The sequence below is a fragment of the Ptychodera flava genome (genome assembly GCF_041260155.1).
Source record: "Ptychodera flava strain L36383 chromosome 23 unlocalized genomic scaffold, AS_Pfla_20210202 Scaffold_23__1_contigs__length_28996876_pilon, whole genome shotgun sequence".
Taxonomy (NCBI): domain Eukaryota; kingdom Metazoa; phylum Hemichordata; class Enteropneusta; family Ptychoderidae; genus Ptychodera; species Ptychodera flava.
The window spans coordinates 24,098,253-24,103,967 of record NW_027248277.1 but is presented as its reverse complement, the minus strand read 5'-3'; positions in this window follow the sequence as shown (position 1 = coordinate 24,103,967).

Here is a 5,715-nt window from a genome sequence, read left to right as displayed (position 1 = left end):
TAGTTGATCACTCATCCCGCTCTTTTGTACACATCTATGTAGGCAGGTCGCACATCGACTGCTATTCTTCGAGATTGCAATATCTCGCATGGGTAGCAATAGGTTGTGTCTTGAAACCGATTCCCTCAAGTGAGGTCATTTTATTTTGTTAATTTTGACTCTGATATTCCTAATAGAGATCTAAACTGCCAAACTGGTCTTGGTACTGGTTTTGCAAAGATCTCTTCTTTTGCTTCTTCGATGTGTGTTGTGTATGTTTAAGTCCTGTTATTACTGTCAGCCAACTTTCATCACTATAATGGTTACATGATCCTTGCCTTTGATTGCTTAAAGTGCCAGAAGTTTGCAAGCAAAGATTAGCTAATGATCCGTGGAGATTTTACCCGGTAAATAACCAGCTTAACGTGAAAAATGTCAAAAATGAGCGCACCAGCAAGTTTTCTGTTATGTGCCTGTTTTATGACTTTACTGACTCAATACAGACCACCAATCTATATTAAAAATCTGATAGCAATTATCCACAACCAATGAATGTTTAGCTACCCCTTCCTTTGTTACGGTTTTAATATTTAGTTCCTGCTTATCCCATTATATCCGGTCCCATCATCTGTATTCATATATTTACAGCACTACATACAATTTGAATTCATCATTTCAAATGACAAATGTTTCCCGTGAGGACAACTTCCATAAGAGCGAAGTTTGGCACCAAAATCACAGACAGAGTGAGACACATGATGTCATTTTTTATATATCTGTATTATAATACATCAGCTAGAAGTCGACGATTTACTCAATATAAACTAGGCTCCGGTAACAAAGTTCCCTTGTCAACACCATATCTTTGATTTTACAGGTTATAGGAAGTCAGGAAGGTGTATGCCAATGACGACGTTTGCTGGTCTTCTGGCACTGTCCATGGCATTATCATGGCTTCCAGCAAATACAGGGATCCCAAGGTTAGCAGATTTTACAAGTAGTTGGTACCATTTTATGCATTTAATATATTAACGTGTAAAATGCTCACTCGATTTTGCTTTGTAACATAAATTAAAGTATTGACGAGAATGCTATGTAATTGTTTAAATCTATGCATGGAATTTATCAAGCTCAGCAGTAACCACCACACCATCTATGGTTAAACCATCAAAACATTGCTTTTCTGAAGCCTGTGATAAGGCCAGGAAGAAAAAATAAATTGTTCATCGGAATCGCCGCTTCTACTTTGGCATATTTGGAATTTTTTTTTTTGATCGCGGCAAATTCTTACTTCCGCATTACAAATATGTTAAGTACTGCCGCTGGTGGCGCCCTACACTTTGTCGGGTTTTCGCGGGCACGGGATTTTTAATGAAACTTCCTACGTGCTTGTGTGTACGGACTTAGTTGACCGCCAACACGTTGTTGTGACATCTGAATTTGGCGAATCACGACGCAAAGTGGGTCGATTTGGTAAGGTTAGTACATGTCACATCATGAGTATAAATTTGATCGTCAACATTCGACGTGATGGCCAACAGTTAGTTCTAAAGACGCTATTCAGTGTTTGTCCTGATATTATTAATACCTTCGGCAATTTGTTCAACAAGATCGTGACAGCAGATGGACGGTGCATCCGATTGAATGAAAATTGCATCGAAAGTATAAAAAATTACGGCAATGACAAAACACATGGTTGCGTCGATGTTAAAGTACAGTCTGAATGATGACTATATAACTTCACTCCGATCACAGTACAGTGTTGTTAGACCATTGTGTAAACTGTGTAGAGACAGAGGTAAAGAGGTCAAAACATGGGGCCAAAGTAAAATGAAAAAACTCAGATGCTAGGTCCCACCAGGACAATATTAAAGGACAATACTGAATTGTTGGATTTCAGTGATTTGCTGTACATTTCAGTTTTATTCTGAGAGAATGTTGAAATACTCAGAATATGTTTTGCAAACACTATCTGTGAATATAATGGCCTATGTTATTGTTGGGAAATATAGTCTTGAATCAGTTACCAGTATCAGTGTTTCTTGTCTGAGATATTTCTGGTAAAAAGGGAAACAATTATCTTGACTTATCTGCATCTGTGCAAAAATGACAGAGAACCACGTTTACCTTCGGCCTAAAAAAACAAAAAAAAAAAAATTCGCTCGCCGCTCCTGGAACTTGGTCCAAAAAATCCGATGAACAAGATTTTTTTCTCTGGCCTAATAATAATAATATAAGTATTATATATAAATAGTAACACGAATAATAATAGGTTTAATGTATGTGAAAATTTCACCATATGGGTATTTTGGGTCGAAAAGACCAAATATTATATCGATTTCACTGCCAATGTTTCCATGGTAACCATTTTAGGGGTTGAAAATTTCAGTTTTTCTAATATCCCATGAAAAGTTTCTTTGATTGATATGAAAATTATCTAGTGGGAGAGTTCGGGCAGAGAACACAAAAAGCAGACTTATTTAATGTTTCGAGTTGCCACGGTAACTGTTTTGGGATCGAAAATGTTACTTTTTCCCTAATTCCTATTAAAGAACTATTGATTGATGTAAAACATTGATCATAAGGGTTTTTTCTAGTTAGCACACCAAAAATATCACACTCATTTTAATGTGAGATGTTTCCGTGGCAACCGTTTAGGAGTAAAAATTGCCAGTTTTTTTAGAAATTCCACCTAAAATCCAGTAATCAACAGAATGTGTTAAATAAAAGGGATTTTTTGGGTTAGAAAGACCAAATATCCAGTGTAAAAATCCAGTAATCAACAGAAATATTATACCAAAGGGTTATTTTAGGTTAGAATAACAAAATATGATATTCATTTTTACTGCCCTGTGTTTCCATAGTAACCTATTTGCGTTTTAAAATTTCATTTTTTTTCCAAATTTAATTAAAAATAATCCCAGTTACTGTGCAAATGCTCTCCTTAGTGTCTTTATCACAGCATGAACACCATGTTCATTTTCGTTTCATGTTGCCATGGTAATCTTTTTTGTAACCACAGTTTTTTTATTTAAATCATAGACCATCGAGAGGGTCTATGTTAAAACATAATTTACTGTTTTTTATTTATTTGATGGATTTCTAAGTAACAACTTTTAACATTTGTTCTATAATAATAATAATTGTAACTTCTTTGCCTTCATTCTAGGATGAATAGTAAAGATTTAACATTTGTTCTATAATAATAATAATTGTAACTTCTTTGCCTTCATTCTAGGATGAATAGTAAAAATAATGTATATTGGGGCCATTCTGGTCAAAATTATGTTTTCCGTTAATTTTTGTGTGTTAGAATTAATTTTATATAGACCAGAAATAATTTTTCAAGCATTTTTAATTTTGTTTCATGCAGTCATCCCGAATTAGTGTTTTATAGTATAGTACTAACTTATTATGCATTCATTGAATTAAGTTTATGCCTTCAAATTAATTTTATGTCCTAAACTTATTTCTACTAGTATCTCAAATAAATTTTATGAACCAAATTACCCTTATCACCCAATGTACCATTATTTATCATAAGCAGTAACAGTAGCGTACAGTTTTTTATTTAAAACATAATTCACTGGTACTTATTTATTTTATGGATTTATAACTAACGACGTATTAATATTCATTTTATAATAATTTATTTTGATTTCTTTGCCTCATTCCAGGAAGAATAATGAAGACAAATTATATGTGATTGTTTAATTAAAGTAAAATTATGACCATTTAGTGGTGCATAATTTGTTTTGTGTGACCTGACGTGACCAAATAAACTCTATGATTAGCTAGATCTCCCCTTTCCATGGTAGCAACCGCTAAGTTTGAACATGGTGCCTGTATACCTTTAACATTTTTTTAAACCCAGCAGGCCAAGACAAGGGGGAAATATTACAAGTTAAATGTTCCATGTTTAATTATGCCCAGGGCTCGAAATTAACCTTTTTCCTGGTAGTCCACTTGGGCTACCATTTTCTGAAGTTAGTAGCCCAGTGACAGTGGCTTGTAAGCCCATGCATATCTATTTTCGTTAACCAGACAAGTAAAGGCTATTTTACAAGATTCTGGCCATGACGTGAATTTTCTAGTCTTTTGATATGTATACTTGCACACCTTTAATACTCAAGGAAACAGAGAAAACGATTGGAACTAATTTGGGATAATTGAATTTCCATTATTTGAAAATAGTGTTAGGTGTCATATAGCTGAATGTTGCAATATCGCAAATTACTCACAAAAACAAGTGTGTAATGTAAGAAGAAAAGCAGATGAGATAACATTTGTAGATTAAGTCGACATTACTTCGCCATCAAATTATCCCAAATTAGTTCCAATCGTGTTAGGTATAATGGACGACAGTGGGACTCAAAAGTTTTGTGACCTATTAACAACCGTTTGACTCTCAGAGTTGCATTGAAATTTTAAAAGTCATCATGACAACCTGCCAACAACATGGCCTTTTCAGCACTGAGACATACTGTAGCAGGGCTAAAAATAAGCAATGGCACTTCTGCCAGGAGAAGGCATAATTTCTATGTCATTGTGATTGGTACATTATTAAATGCAACGAGAATGCGTTTTTATTGGCCATCGCTTCTGTGCCTGTCATTCAAGTACGTCAGATCAGATATTAAAACTTTGTTGCAAAGTTCCACCGCTCGGCCGGTCGTCTTTGTAATTTCCAGAACAAAGTCATATTGTGGCAAATTTCTTTGCCCATCTCGGTTTGACTGCATTTATCTAACTCGTCCCAAAGTAACGGAAGCATCTTTCAACCTTTCAGCTTGGTGAAAAACGCATTTATTGATTCGCCAAAGACCTGTTGATTCACTTATTTTTGCACAAGTGCTACATGGACATAGGAAAAAGTTCGACTCACCCTAGCCCTCTCGATTGTTGAATACAACCAGGGTCCATGATGAGAGTTCTCGAATCAAAAAGTGGAGCCATGCTCGAATACAAATATCTTTTCATTAAATTACGTCATTGTTATACAAGAGTTAGCATTCCAAAGTCTGTCACCCTCTTTTTTTTTCAAAGTTTGGAGAAGGGCGGCATTTCCATCTGAATGACTGAACGACGTGAAACGCAAAATTTCGTCGCAAATGTTCCGGCAGTTAGTACGGTAAAAAACTGTATACGATGCAGTTACGTAAGCTTATAAGCTTATACTCCAAAATATGGCCACAGGCGGCGTGAACTTTCTGAAAGGATTTCCTGAACGTACGCGTCCTACTTGGTACCTTAGACACTCACATGTGATATCCTGAAGAGTATTCTCTGCAGTTATTCAAGTTTCTGTCAACATTCCATCATTTTTTAAAGCTCAACGACACAATAGCACGAGATCGGAGACGTTCTACTGTCATGCACACGCACTCTCAATTGCGCATGCTCTAGGAGTCGCGTCGCGTCTCTGAAGGGCGCGCGCGTGTTCCAACAGAGAAGAACGCGAATCGCAGGGCCTCTGCCAGACTACACTGGCAGGGCGAAACATGCGAAATGCAGAAAACAAGTTTATTCTGCAATGCCAATATGACGCTTTCGATGTAAATCTGAATAAGTGTTAATTAAACATCAGAATGAATCCATTGTACCCTGGTACATTGGTACGTTTATGAAAGAATTAATTAGTACGGGACACGTGTCCGAAATGTTTTTCAATTTTAGGTCAGTTAAGTTAGAGAGGGGGGTGGGGGTCTGAGACCTAACTTAAGCAATTAAGTTAGA